The sequence below is a fragment of the Pongo pygmaeus genome, chromosome 22 (genome assembly GCF_028885625.2).
Source record: "Pongo pygmaeus isolate AG05252 chromosome 22, NHGRI_mPonPyg2-v2.0_pri, whole genome shotgun sequence".
Taxonomy (NCBI): Eukaryota; Metazoa; Chordata; class Mammalia; order Primates; family Hominidae; genus Pongo; species Pongo pygmaeus.
Window position 1 is genome coordinate 51076143 of NC_072395.2, and position 16172 is coordinate 51092314.

At 39.8% G+C, this 16172-nt stretch overlaps 1 non-coding gene across 1 annotated transcript; it reads right to left on the reverse strand.

Moving 5' to 3' along the window:
- Nucleotides 1–8413: 8413 nt before the first annotated feature.
- On the reverse strand, nt 8414–8519 carry LOC129022755 (small nucleolar RNA U13). Its single transcript, XR_008496552.1, has one exon. It is a non-coding gene; the product is annotated as a small nucleolar RNA U13 (small nucleolar RNA).
- Between the last annotated feature and the right edge of the window lie 7653 nt (nt 8520–16172).

Consider the following 16172-nt stretch of genomic DNA (forward strand, 5'->3'; position numbering starts at 1 on the left):
GGAGGCGGCAGCTGAGGAGGAGGGGGGGAGGAGGAGGGGGAGGAGGAGGAGGAAGAAGAAGGAAGAAGAAAGAAGAAGGAAGAAGAAGAAGAAGGAAGAAGAAGAAGAAAGAAGAAGAAGAAGAACTCTGTTTGGTGGGAGCTATATTCCAGGCTCCATAGCTGGTTACTCCAAGTGAAGAAAATGGGGCTTCAAGAGGTTGTGAGGCTTACCTGGCAGGATGAGGGAAGTGAGGGTATGGGCGTGTGTGTGATGTAGCAGTAGCAGCTTCTCCCAGTGGGAAAACCTCACCCTGAGAGGTCATGGGAGATCCCGAGAACCACATAGCACTTCCCGTCCTCCGTCTTTCCTTTCAGTACAGTTCCCCACAACCTCTACTACCACCCCCACCCTCTGCACCAGGCTTTTATCTACGTTTTTTGGAAAGAAGACCATCAGTTCAACAAATGAGCATAAAACAAGACTCTCACAGCTGGAGCCTCTCCCACAGTTTGCACTTTCTCCTGAGAGACTCTTTTATCTCTCCTGCCATTGTCTTGGGGCCATCCCAGTGGTTCTTCAGACATGCCTGAATATGTCTAGATTCCACCAGCAAATGCCCAGACTGAGGGTCACACACGTACCCACACAGACACAAAAATAATCTCACTCATCAACAGTGGTGCACTAAGTCTAAGGTTACAAGGAACAGTGACACACAGGAAGTGTGTTGTCAGATAAGAGAGTTATACACTTCAAGGGACAACCAAAATGGACTCTAGTGAGGACCTGCATGGAAGGGTCCTGGTGTCTGTGCGTGAACACGGGAGGGACACTTAGGTCTGTGAGGCCTCAGGAAAGGCTTCTGAAAGCAAGAGGCCCTGAACTAAAACAGCTAGGTGTCTAAGTGTTCTGTGGCTGAAGGCGAGAAGCAAGGACAATCTAGGTACAGGGAAGTTGACAAGGGAAGGCTCAGAGGCAGAAAATACCTGAGTGAATCCAGAGCCCTCATCTCGCTTAATATGAGAAAAATCTAGAATCCCATGCGGGGAGTGGCAAGAGACCAAGCTGCAGTATCAGCAGAGACTGAGTCATAAAGGGCACTGAGGGACATAGCAGGAAGCTCAGATTTTGAACTGACAGGAAAAAAGAGTCCCTGATAGACTCAAGTTTCTCTCTCAGATTGATAGCTTCATTTATAAACCCAATGATAGAAATGGAGTATTGTCTTTGAATAATAGAAGCTATCAGGATTATACTGTAGAGCTTTTGGAAGGCTACCCTGGAGGCAGTGTAATAGAAGGTCAGAAATTAGGAGGGTCACCTGATGAGGCTACTGCAATAGTCCAAGGGGATGATGGTTTGGGCCTGGACTAAACTATGGCAAGTAGGGATGGGGAGTAGATACCAAGAGGAGAATAGCAGGTAGCAGGGCCAGATGACAGCCTAAATCGAGGGGTACAAGAGAGCTTGCACGAAATAAACAATCAGCCCTGGCAGGACTCACTGGGACTGCCCTTGCAGGAAGAAGAGAGGAAGCGTTAAAACTACATGTCTTGAGGCTATTTGCCAATGTCCTTAGGAAGCAGGGAGTATGGCTAATGGAGCTTTTAGTCCTAATTAGCCAAAACTGGGATCCTGCCAATTTTAGAGGCTTTCAAGGGGCATGCTTCGAGGAAGAGTCCCCCTGAGCTTAAGTAATGAGTGATGGCCTGCCATCCAGCCCAGGGGCAATGTCTCTAACCCTGGGTCATGCCAGAATTATACTCCCTTGACTAAACACATCGGTTTATCCAGGACTCAACATATTTCATTTTATTTAATATTCCCCCAAACCCCAAGTAGATGTACTTACTACTCATTTCACAGATAAGGAAACAAGCTTCAGGAGAAGCAAGGCCATTTTTCACATAGTTGGTAAGCATTCAAAACAGTATTCTAATGCTGGCCTGTCTGATTCCTAGGTTTTATTCTATCCACTATGTACAATATCAGAGGGGTCCATGTGTTTCTCTTCTGGACAGAGAAAAGAGTGAGGAGACCTCAACAGTGGACACTAGCCTCCACAATTCAGAATGAAGTAACCTGGGACTTGCGGAAGAGGGAATCCACATTGCTTCAGTTAGGTAGCATTTGGTGACAGTGATAACAATGATAACGAAAACAGCAGCAACTAATATTTACTGAGTGCTTCATATGCACCAGACATTGCTCTAACTCATGTAATCCACCCAGAACCCTACAGAAATAGGTATTGTCATGATGTCCAGATTGTTGAGTGAAATAATTTTACAGATGAGAAAATGGGCCCAGGAGAATTAAATAACTCTTCCAATTGACAAGGTAGAGGTGGAACCAGCATGGAAATTCAGGCATCCAGCTTGAAAGCTCATCTCCTAACCACTATACTACATTCTCTATGGTTGGGTCGAACACAATAGTTTGCCTCATGTTCCTTCATGGTTTGTGAATGCAGCTGAAAATTCCCACGATCACTAAAAGACAAAACACGGTCAAGCTTTTTATTCTTCCTTCAAAAAAAAAAAAAAAAGTTGATGGGAAAGGGAGATAGTACACACATAGGGTCTAGCAATAAATCATTTTTTCCCTCCCGTTTCACAGTGAAGGGCATAGGAATGAAATAAGCTTTTAGAATTCCTGAGAATCATAGGCACTCCACCCTAACCACAGATGCTGGAAACTGCATGATGATATGTATTACATTCAAATGTGGGAACCTAGGGCTAATTTTAAGCAACAGTTCAAGCTGGGTGTAATTAAAACCTGCAGCATTCTGCTTCTGGAAATGACAAAGAAGCTTGTATCATACTAATCCTCTCACAGGTGACAATTGTAAACTATAGCCAAGTTTAAAACATTATTGAAAGCACTGAAGAAGGAAGAAATGCAGGCTGAATGTGGAATAGAGTCAGCCTTCAACAAAGAAAACTGCACTGTATGTAAATCGATTTTGCAGGGCATTTCACCTGAGAACACAGCCCTGTCTGCACAAGATGAAGTGGCTGAGCTCCTGCAGAAATATGCAGTCTTCCTTGTTTGAGAAGTCAGAATATGGAGTTCATAACTGGAAAAACTTCTGGAGTGTGAGATGGGTAGGAATGCCAAAAAGGAGGATGTGAAGGAGGGGGGATCCCCCAAATCTGTGTGCAAACTTTGCCCCAGTTCCTGGCTGACTACACACGCATAAACTGCACATGCATGTGGAAAATGTCAAGGGTCCTAGAAGGAGGCAGCAGATGGAGGACAGAGGGAATTGAGAGGAGATATCGACTGCAGTCCCCCACAGACAGGCAGCCAACTTCACCACCCTCTAATGCAGAACTCAACACTCTGACCAAGTCTCTAAAACAAAACATTTACAATGCCCATAACAAAATAAAATATTGGTAGACATGTGAAGAAATAGAAAAATGGGACTCAAAAAAAGAAAAGCAGTCATTAGCAACCACTTCTAAAGAGACCAAAAGTTTGGAGTTATGAGAGAAGGAGTGCACAGCACCTATGAAAAGTATGTGCAAAGATATAAAGGAACAGGGGGTCATGGTGAGGGTCAACTGGGAATCCTGGCAGGAGAAAATAAATATATATACATAAAGAAATAATTATAGAACTAAAAATCAAAATGTCTGAGATGAAAAATTCAATTATTTTCCTTAAGAGCAGATTGGAGAAAGCAGAATAATAAACAGATGAGACAAATAGAAAGCAAATAACTTGATAGACATAAACCTAATCGTATAATTCATTACATAAATGTAGATGGAGTAAACATTTAAACTAAAAGGTATAAATGATCAGACTGTACAAAAATATAAGACTAAACTATATGCTGTTTTTATTAGTGATGGTTCTCTAGAAAAACAGAGCCAATAGGATGTGTGGGTGTGGATGTAGAGGAGAGAGAGAGAAAAAAAAGAGAGAGACAGAGACTTATTTAAAGAAATTGGCTCATGTTACCTTGGAACCTGGCAAGTCTAAAATCCGCATAGTAGGCAGGCAGGCTGAAGACCCAGGAAGAGTTAATGTTGCAGCTCTGGTTCAAAAGCAGATGGCAGGTAGAATTCCTTCTTCCTTGGGTGGAGAAACTCCATCTTTTTCTCTTAAGGCCTTCAACTGATAAGAGGATGCCCACCCACATTATAGAAGATAAACTGCTTTACTTAACGTCCCCTGATTTCAATGTTAATCTCACCCAAAAACTATCTTCACAGCAACATCCAGTCTAGTGTTTGACCAAATATCTGGGTGCCATGATCTTGCAAAGTTTATGTTAAAGCATAAAATTACAGAACCTTTTTATCCCCTTATAGTCTTGGCTCATCTCTATGTTTTTGAATCTCATAACTGCTTCTCTTTGATCACAGCTTGATTCACTGATCTTATTGCATGGAGGCGTTGCCTTCTTGTATTCTATTGAGAATGGAAAATTCTTTCCAAAATAATTTATTTCTGGCTTTTCTATAAATCATTTTGAAAAGTTTCTGTGCTTCTCTGAGTCTTCAGGGATACTGATTCTTTCAACTTTTTGAATCTTTTATTCAAATCAGGACTGTATTGATCTTTTTCTTTTAGATTCACTCCTCACAAAAGAAACATTTATCTAGACTTGATAAAAGCCTAGAGAAAAATGTGTTAATTGCCCTTTCATAGTTGATTAGATTACTGGTTATATTGGTCAAGGCTCATAGTGGAAGAAAGTAGACTGCACCCTATTTGATCTGAGAAGAAAGTGATGTATCAGATGGAATGATGAACCTTACAGAATCTCAGTGAGGCCCAGGGCATAAGGTTTAATTATCACATAATCAAAAATACAGCAATCAAAGGAAATGCCCAACCACCTATGGAACTGTTTCTGTTTCTGCTGCCTACTACTCAGTACCTAAGTTTCTAGGAATCAGACTTCAGAAACTGCCAGACCTGCACCGGGAGAACGAACGTTTCTGTCATGAACCATGCATGGCCATTGGCTTCCATTGCTCATACCGTCCTGGTCTCATGTGGACATCTTCTTGGCAGAATCTAAGCCACATGCAAAATCTTCTCTGCTAAGTAGGGTTTTTAGTCTCCTGGCATCTGTTATACTAGAAGGTTCAGTAGAAGGAAGTGGGAATGGTAGCGGAGTGAGCCAATGAAAAATCTGCTGCACTAAACAATCTCAGTGCTGGATGGAATACCCACATCTCAAATCCAAGGTCTAGAAGGCCTTTATCCATGGTGGCTTCACTGTAAATGAGTGGACCTCTCATCATGTCACTGATTTTCTGGGAGTCTATACTAAAGAAAGATTTTTTAAAAATTGCAATCCCTTCTTATATCAACTCTAGGGCTCCTCCTTCCTGCATCTTCCTCCACAAAGCTTTATTTTCTTAAATGAAATGTGTCACCAGCAATCTCTCCCCAAACTTTCCACACCACAACTCACCATAACCACTAGATTTTTGAGAATTTTAGTCTTGAGTGAAAATACAAGTTTGTGGGGAAAAAAAGGAGAAGTGGATTCTGACCACCAACACAGTAGAAGACGAGCCACGTGGTTTCCAGGCTGGCACAGATCCTGGGTACATGAGCTGGGAACAAAATTGATGCAGGGATAATTTTGGATAAATTAATTGACCTGTTTAAGGATATTTGGAATAAGTTACCTATAAGCAGAATTCTAGAGGTAATGTCCTATGATTTTATAAAATCTGGAAGTCACTCATTTACATATTGGAAATTATTTTTTCTTGACAAAAATGATTCATGACTTCAACAAATGGTGCTAGAACAACTGGATGTCTGTGTTCAAAAGAATGATGGAGTACCCCTTCTTCACTCCATACATCAAAAACATCGCTGAAAATATACCCAAGACATAAATGTAAAAATTAAAACTATAAAACTTTTAGAAGAAAACATAAGAGTGATTTTTGAGTTAGGCAATAGCTTTTTAAGATACAACACCAAAAACACAAGGGACAAAACAAAACAAAATCAGTGAATTGAACTTCACCAAAACTAAATGGGACAACATATTTAAAAATCACATATCTGATAAGGGACTTATATCCAGAATATATAAATGATACCACTTGCAACTCAGCAATAAAAAGACAACCCAATTAAAAGCAGAAAAATCATTTGAACAGACATTACTACAAAGAAGAAATACTAATGATCAATAAGCACATGAAAGATGTTCAACATCATTAGTCTTTCAGGAAATGGAAACCACAAGACATCACTTTACACCCATTAGAATAGCTCAAAAAGAAAAGGCAGACAATAATAAACGTTGTCTAGGATATGGTGAAATTGGAACTCTCATTCATTGCTGATGGGAGTAAAAGAGTGCAGTCAATTTGGAAAACAGTTTGGGAGTTCTTCCAAAAGTTAAACATAGAGTTACCATATAATTCAGCAATTCTCCTCCAAGAATACTAAAAACGTGTCCACACAAAAATTCACAGATTAATGTTCATAGTAGCATTATCCATAATAGCAAATAAGTGGAAACAGCCCAAATATCCATCAACTGATAAAAGGATAAATGTGGTATATTTATTAACTGAAATATTATTTAGCAATAAAAAGAAATGAAGTACTGATTCATGTTGAGCATGACTGAATCTTGAAAACATGATGCTAAGTGAAAAGAGCCAGTCACAAAAGACCACATATTACATGATTCAATTTATATTAAGTGTCCAAAATAGGTAAATCTATAGAGATAGAAATCAGATTTATGCTTGACAGGGGATTGTGGAGGAGGGGGCAATGGGAAGTGGCTACCAATAGATGTGGTGTTTCTTTTTGGGGTGATGAAAATGTTATAAAATTAGATAATGTTGGTAATTGTACAATTTTGTGAATATACTCAAAATCACTGACTCATACACTTCAAAAAGGTGAATTTCATGGTGTGTTAGTTATATCTCAAGAAGGCTATTAGAGATTTACTTGAATTTCACAAAAATAATTGCTTATTTAATGCAAGTTTTTTCATGATATTCTCATTATTTGAAGAATGAAAGTTCATTGTTTGAATTAATTAAAAATTAAAACACAACATATCAAAATGTGTTGGATACAGATTTAAAAAATCTAAATTTTCATCTTAAGATATAGAAAATACAAGTAAAAGAAAGAAAATGAAACCCCCAATAGAAAGAAGATACAATAAACATAAAAGTAAAAATAAATGAAATAAAAACTAAAATATAATGATGATGATAATAATAATAATGGTAATAATAGTAACATGAATGAATCCTGCAGCTGTTTTTTTTTTAAATCAATAAAAGTGATAAAACTCTCACTAGATTTATCCAGAAAAAAAGAAAGAAGACACAAATTACCACATTAGGAATAAAAGAGGAGCATCACTACAGATCCTATAGACTTTAAAAGGATTATAGGAAATATTATGAGCTGCTTTATTCCAATAACTTCAACAACCTAAATGAAATGGATAAATCCTCTGTCATAATGTTACCTTGCTTGTATTGGAATGTGTTTATTCTCAGGAGACCCATGCAGAAATATTAGATAAAGTACAACTCATTTTCAAATGGCTCAGCAAAATGTCAACAGTTGTTGAAACTAAGTAGTGAATATAAAAATGTTTATTATGTTATTCTTTTATTTTACCTTTTCTGTATTTTTGAAAATTTTTGTAATGCAAAATTGGGAGAAGTACATCAGGTATGAATGCATGTTAGTAGAGAGGCTTTCATTCCGGGTTAGTCATTTGAAGTGGGGCTGATGATGGAAAGGACAATGTCATGACCTTTTCACCCAAAAAGCAGTGTTGTAACCTTCCTTTTTTGTCTGGATGAAGCTTCTTGGTGACACTGGTAGGCTATGGAAACTCCCACAGAACAAGCACAGAAAAACTCACACAGACATGAAACCTTGGCCTAAGTGGACACTTACTGGACACTAATTACCCTTAAGAGCTCTGTTAACCCAAACTTCCCATAAACCAAGCTTGGTATGAAATAAGAAAATGCATAAGGAAGCAAAATGCTGACATGACCAAATTTATCAGTCCTGAAAATCCTTTCTTCAGAAGTGATGTTGCAATTGTACAATAATAAACAATAGAAGGTTGACAATCTCATGTTTACAGGCAGAGAACAGCTTCCCTACATTTCTAAGAAGCTGTATATTTCATCATTCTAAGAAATGGATGAAATTGAAAGTAGGGATAATTGGCATTCTAAAGCCAAGTAGGATGAAACAAGCAGAATTTTCCATATTTTAATATGTCTCTTTTTAATTAGAGTATCTGTGAAGGAAACAAATTATTGTATAGTTACCGATTCTTTTTAATGAACAAGGAAAAATGGTCTAATAATATGAGCTTCCTTTTGGACTTGGGTCCTGGCTGATGTTGGGTATCCAAGGACCCTCTCTGTCTTTTTTTCCATGTTGGATGGGTAATGTGCCCACATTGTAACAAGGTTTGAGGGAGGCACATCTCACACATGCACATGGGAACACCCAAGCATCACACTTATGAACTACAAAAGGATCTACCCTCTCCATCTTAAGTAGAGACTTGAGAGGGAGTGATAGGCAGGAAGAGCATCAAAACTTCTTCACAGGACATAACTGAATGACTTGTTACTTATTTTCTTATGGTTCATTTATTCAACAAATGAAATATCTCAATTGTTCATTGCTATTATAGATAGACACTAGGTATACTAGTAAAAAAAAGACTAAAAGTGTTGTTTTTATTTAACTTACATGATGGCTGATATAGTAAAGTCAAAATTATTTAAATAAAGAAAAGGGGTAATGAAGACTTTGGATGTAGAAATCTAGATTCTCATCCAAGCTTTGCTGCTAGCTTGCTGAGGGAACCCTGAGTAATGAGTCCTTAAACTCCCTCTAGGCCTGGAGGTTTATCCATCAAGTGAGGGGCCTTAACCATGTTTCCAACAACAGCCCTTCCAGCCCGATCTTCCTATGAGGGAGAAACCTCAGTATGGCCTCGTGGGGAACATCATGGACTTTGGACTAAAGCACTTTTGGTTTGTCCAGTTGTTTCATCTCTGATCTTGATCATCTTATTTAACTACTCTGAGCCTCAATTTCCTTGCTGCAAAATGAGATGATGTTTGCTTAAATGAGCAAGCAAAGCAATCACCACAGCTCCTGGCATGCCATAGCACATGGCTTTTGCTCCCTTGGGGTGCTTACATATGAAGAAAGGTTTTGCAATCTAAAGACAGTAATCATTTTGCTACTGAGCCAGCTAATTGAGGAGGCAATTTCTCCTCCATCACACTATCAGCTGATGTGCAACCTAAAAAGCATTTGTTTAATAATGGAAAAGGAGTTTTTACCAGCTCCTTCAATTTTGACCATCTTTGGACTGGAAGATTTCATTCAATTCAAAAAATTCCCAATGACATATACATTGTGAACACTAAGATTATATTCTTTCTGGAAGCTGTGTCCATTCCAACAAGTCAGGACCATTTTTACCCAACTTGTCCTAGGCAGCAAGACTCCTCAAGAGATACAGGCAGAGGCACAGTTTTCTAAGCTGGGCTGCCACATGGTCACCCTGGGGAGAAAATGGCAGAAGACAGCTTTCTTGGGCCCACCTATCAGAAGGAAGCTCCTGTGGCAACAGTGATCTCATCTCTTAGGGGCCCATGGTAGAAATATCGAAAGCAAAAGCTATAGGAATGGTCCAATATAACAACCATGGTTTCCTTCAATTTTCAGAAAATTATAAATGATTAAGAATACAAAATGGATTCAAAACTTACAGATAACTTGTAAAAATCAATTTTAAAAGATAACCTAATTTTAAAATGTTCAGAAGTCTTGATCTTGATCAGGCATGTTACAATATAGCATAGGCCACTGATGAAGTCTCCAGCAGCCAAATCCACCCCCTGCCCCAGCCTGTTTCTTATAAATAAATTTTGGTGGAACACAGCCTAGCCTATTCATTCACACATTGTCCATGGCTGCTTTTGCTCAACAACAGCAAAACTGAGTAGTTAGGACAGAGGCCATATGGCCTGCAAAGCCAAAGATATTTACTGTCGGGCGCCTTAGAAAATGATTTGCTTGTCCCTGAAATAGAAGCTATCCAAGTGACTGATAAGCATATGAAAAAACACTCCAGCATTAATTGCCAACAGAAAAATGCAAATTAAACCCACAGTAAGATACCATTATGCACCCATTAGAATGGCAAAACTTAAAAACACTGACAACATCAAGTGTTGGCAATGGTGGAGAACAGTGGGAGCTCTCATACACTGATGGTTGAAGTGGAAATTGGTTCAATTTTGGAAAACAGTTTGGCAGTATCTACTACAGCTAAACATTTATGTCTCCATGGCCCAGCAATTCCTGGTCATGTTCTCAAGAGATATGAGGACTGTGGCCACCAAGAGACATGTATGAGAAAGGTCCTAGCACCTTTATTTATAATAGCCCCAAACATAAAACAATAAATGTCTGTCAACAGTATGATGAACTAAATAAATTGTGGTGTATGCACACAATGGAATAGTATATAGCAATGAAAAAGATAAGCTGTTGCCCCGTGCAAGGATGTTTCACAGAAATAATGTTAATCAGAAGAAAGCAGATCTCAAGGAGTCCATGTTATGATTCCATCTATTTGAAGATCAGTAACACATGGTACTAGAAGTCAGAATAGCAATTACCTCTAGGACTGGGGATTCGTATTGAAAGAGAATGAAGGTTGGGAAGCCTGCTGGGGCCTGGGAATGTCCTAGATGTTGTTCTGGGAGGTGGTTGCAAGGCTGTAGACATATGTAAGAGGTTATTGGATGGTACACTGAAGATTGGAGCACCTAACCATAGAAGGTACAGTGTTACATCTCAATACAGAAGATAAAATATTAAAGAAAAAAAAAGACCATGGATCCTTTTGGACTTGAACCTTATGCCACAGTGGTACTACAGAGTCATGTCTTAACTGGAACTCAAATTGTAATACCTTTAAAGCTTTGTGTTGAAAAGAATGAACATTTCAGAATGTAATTCTGCATTTGTGATGAAGTCCTCCTCAATAACTGATTCAAAGCTGAGGAGACTGCAGTTTCCTCTAGTGCCCTGGCCCTGTCTCTGATGGGTACATGTTTGTTGAGACATCTACCGAGGGGATCAATGCCCCAGGCTGATGTCACTCCCTGTGCTTGACTCCTGTGTCTGGGTGGCAATCGAGAGCCTTCCTGCTCCCCTAGCGAGGGACGGACAGGAGGAAGCACCCTCCAAAGGCTGGCCTGTGTCATGGATTGTCCAGGAGGTGGGCAACATAAGGGAAGAGGTCATCTCTTGTTGAGCCCATGCCTGGCCTTACAGAGCAGTGACAGATCACCTGTCACCCCCACAACAGGCAAGTGGCCCCATGTCCATGAGCTACAGGGTGCCAGGGATGTGGGATTGCAGCTCCCCTGTGGGTCTCCTCAATGAAGGGAATTATTCCTCCAAGGAGATGTGGGTCCTCTGCTGCTCTCAGACAGTCAGTTGCTTTCTGACTGGTCCACACAATGGATACTGGGTCCAATTGTATCACACCATCATGGACGGCTGGAGTCACATCTAAAATGTCCCTATACCTCCAGCCTCCATCACTGCACACCTGTAACTCTGCTCACCCTAAATGCTTAATGAACATGGTGGATGGGCTGGTATACAGATGCCTTTTTGGGGTGGTTTGACTTACAGCCATCTCTGCTCTCACTACAGAAAGAGGAGAGGAGCCTCACAGAGGTGATATCAGTGGGAGAACCTCCAATCCTCCTTTGAACACATTCCTAACAAAGAAACCTGCATGCTTTCCCCACCTTTTCTCCTACCTGTCTTGTGTCAGAGCAGTGCCTCCCTGCTGCTGACTTAGAACGAACCAACAGCTGGACCTGTTTACATCTAGCACCTTGTAGTGTTCTACCTAGATTCCAAAAATGAACTCAACAATGAATCAGTGTCATTGATCAGGTTCATAATGTTTGGATTTGTTCATACCAGGGCTTTCCCTAGAAGGTTACATATAAAATAAATATCTAATAGGAGGGGTTTAATTATTTTGTGTTGTTTTTCTTACTAGCCGTATCTCCTTAAAAGTATAGACAGTGGAAATTAGACATCATTTTTCTTTTTATCAGGCTAACTGGATTCCAACTTTGAAGTTTTGCAATGCTTATATTTTGAAGTGTGTTGACATGGCCCTGTTAATTTCCTGTGGCTAGTTTACTAAGGAGCTAATAAAGAAACATATAGATTATGCTTCCATAATTATAACTTAATATGGATTTTAATAAAAATGGATTCCTTTATCATTCTCTGAATTTTATTTTGTGCATTTAAAATATTATACTGAGGAGTCGTATCAGTTTGCTCGGGCTGCTGTAACAAATACCACAGACAGGGTGGCATAACCAACAGAAATTTATTTTCTCACAGTGGAGGCTAGAAGTCTGAGATAAAGGTATTGGCAGGGTTGGTTTCTCCTGAGGCCTCTCTCCTTGACTTGTGAGTGACTGTCTTCTTGATGTGTTCTCACATGGTCATCCCTCTGTGTGTGTCTGTGTCCTAATCTACTCTTCCTATAAGGACAGTAGTCATATTGGATTAGGGCCTACCCATATGAACTCAATTTACCCTAATTTCTTCTTTCAAGGCTTTGTCTGCAAACATAGTCACATTCTAAGGTACTGGGGCTTAGGACTTAACCCTTTTCTTTCTTTTTTTAAATTATTTTTATATTTATTTATTTATTTTGAGACAGAGTCTCTCTATGTCACCTAGGCTGGAGTGCAGTGGTGCAATCTCTGCTCACTGCAACCTCTGCCTCCAAGGTTCAAGTGATTTTCCAGCCTCAGCCTCCTGAGTAGATGGGACTACAGGTATGTACCACTGCATCCGGCTAATTTTTTTTTTTTTTTTTGTATTTTTAGTAGAGACAGGGTTTCACCATGTTGGCCAGGCTGGTCTCAAACTCCTGACCTCAGGAGATCTGCCTGCCTCAGCCTCCCAAAGTGCTGGGATTACAGGCGTGAGCCACCACGCCCAGCCTTTTTTTTTTTTTTTTAACTTTCATTTTAGGTTCAGGGGTACATGTGCAGGTATCTTATATAGGTAAACTGTGTGTCACAGGAGTTTGGTGTACACATAATGTTGTCACTCAGGTAATAAGCATAGTACCCAATAGGTTATCTTTCCTGAGCCTCTTCCTCCTCCCACCCTCCACCCACAAGTCGGCCTCAGTGTGTGTTTCTCCTCTCCTAGTATCCATGTGTTCTTCTTGCTTAGTTCCCCCTTATAAGTAAGACTAGGCAGCATTTGGTTTTCTATTTCTGCATTAGTTCACTTAGAATTATGGCCTCCAGCTCCATCCATGTTGCTGCAAAGGACATGATCTCCTTCTTAGTTATGGCTGTATAGTATTCCATGGTGTATATGTACCACATTTTCTGTATCCAGTCTATCACTGATGTGCATTTAGGTTGATTCCATGTCTCTGCTCTTGCGAATAGTGCTGCAATGAACATACACTTGCATGTGTCTTTATGGTAGAGCAATTTGTATTCCTTTGGGCATATACCCAGCAATGAGATTGCTGGGTCGAATGGTAATTCTATTTTAAGTTCTTTCAGGAATCGCTGCACTGCTTTCCACAGTGGCTGAACTAATTTACATTCCCACCAGCAGTGTATAAGTGGTTCCTTTTTTTTTTTTTTGCAACCTTTCCAGAATCTGTTATTTTTTGACGTTTTAATAATAGCCGTTCTGACTGGTGTGAGATGGCATCTAATTTTGATTTGCATTCTCTAGCGATATTGAACTTTTTGTCACATGCTTGTTGGCCACATATGTGTCTTCTTTTGAAAAATATCTCTTCATGTCCTTTGGCCACTTTTTAATGCAGTTGTGTTTTTTTTTCTTGTAAATTTGTTTAAGTTTCTTATAGCTTCTGGATATTAGACTTTTGTTGGATGTGTGTCCCTGCCCAAATTTCATATTGAAATCTAATCCCCAGTGTTGGAGGTGGGACCTGGTGGGAGGTAATCAGATCATCAGAATGAATTTCTCATGAGCGGTTTAGTATCATCCTGTTGGTACTGTTCTCACAATGGTGAGTGAGTTCTCATGAGATCTGGTCATTTAAAAGTGTATGGCACCTCCCACTCTTGCTCCTGCTTTTGCCGTATGATATGCCTACTCACCCTTCAGCTTCCACCATAATTGTAAGTTTCCTGAGGACTATCCAAAAGCCAAGCAGATGTCAGCTTCATGCTTCCTAGACAGCCTGCGTAACCATGAGCTAATTAAACCTCTTTTCTCTGTAAATTATCAAGTCTCAGGTATTTCTTTATAGAACAATGTGAGAACAGACTAATACAGATGCATAGTTTGCAAATATTTTCTCCCATTCTATGGGTCATCTTTTTTACTCTGTTGATAGTTTATTTTGCTAAGAAGCTCTTTAGTTTAATTAGAACCCATTTATCAATTTTTGTTTTTGATGTTACCACTTTTGGGTTTTTTTGTTGAAATATTTGCCTGGTCCTATGTGTAGAATGGTATTTCTTAGGTTATGTTCCAGAGTTTTTAATAGTTCTAGGTTTTATGTTTAAGTATTTAATCCATCTTGAGTTAATTTTTGTATATGGTATAAAGAAAGGGTCCAGGTTCAATCTTCTGCATATGGCTAGCCAGTTATTCCAGCACCATTTATTCATGGGGAATTCTTTCCCCATTGTTTGTTCTTGGCAAATTTGTCAAAGATCAGATGGTATGTGGCTTTATTTCTGGGCTCTCTATTGTGTTCCATTGGTCAATGTGTCTGTTTTTGTACCACTACCATGCTGTTTTGGTTACTATAGCCCAGTAATATAGTTTGAAGTTGGGTAATGAGATATCTCCAGCTTTATTCTTTTTGCTCAGTGTTGCCTTGACTATTTGGGCTCTTTTTTTGGTTTTGTATGAATTTTAAAATAGTTTTTTTTTAATTCTTTGAAGAATGTCATTTGTAGTTTGATAGCAATAGCCTTGAATCTGTAAATTGCTTTGGGCAGTATGGCCATTTTAATGATATTGAATCTTCCTATCCATGAGCATGGAATGTTTTTCCATTTGTTTGTGTTATCTTTGATTTTTTGAGCAGTGTTTTGTAATTCTCATAGAGATCCTTCACCTCCCTAGTTAGCTGTATTCCTAGATATTTTATTCTTTTTGTGGCAATTATGAAAGGGATTGCATTCCTGATTTGGCTTTCAGCTTGGATTCAGCCCCTTTTCTACATGAATATTGGAGGGGGACACAATTAAGCTCTTCATAGTCTTTCGCTTTGTCCCTTCTTTGCTGTGTTGGGAAGTAACCCAGCAAAGAGTCAACAGGGGAAGGCCACCTTCCATCCGTGTCCTGTCTTTCATGCGTAGGCTCCATTCTGTGCTCTCCCCTCCCTCCCAGGTCACATGTACCCTGACAAAAGGCTTCCCACAGCCTCAGTCATCCTATGTTTGATGGGTACCAATAGGAGAATGGTAGGCAGCGAGACCCTGAAGCCCTGATTTGGGAAATGACCTGCAGTCTTCAGTGCAGCACAGTTTTAGGAGTGGGCACTAGCTATCAGTGCACATTCCTTCTGTTCCCTGAGCGGTTCCTTACCTCCCTCTTTAGTGTGAGGCTTCGGACTCTGTTGGATAAGCAGATGCCCATTAGGGGCGGCGCTTTGAGTAGTTCATTTCAGGATGTTCAAATTATCAGGGACATTTTATTACACACACACACAAACAACTGTAAGAGATAGTATTTTTAAGCTTCTTAAATGCCAGACACTATTCTCTAATTTTACATGTTTTTCTCAGTGAATCTTCACAACACTATGAGGTACACAAATGAATGTGAATGGATGCAATGAAACACGCACTTTCAGTCAAATAAACCCGAGTGCTGGCCATTCTCCAGATTCGTTCTTTGCCTGCTCTGTGCCCAGGAGACTGACTCTGGCCTGCACTGCCCCAGTCCCGCTTGCAGGAGACTGCCCGTACAACAGCAGCCAATGGGAGGGTGAGAGCAGAAAGTAGAGGCAGTTTCCCCTTTTCCCTTGACAGAGCCTCACTGGGCCCAGACAATACCAGTTCCTCTCTCCTTCCTTGAAACCTGGGGGTGGGAACAACTTCCCC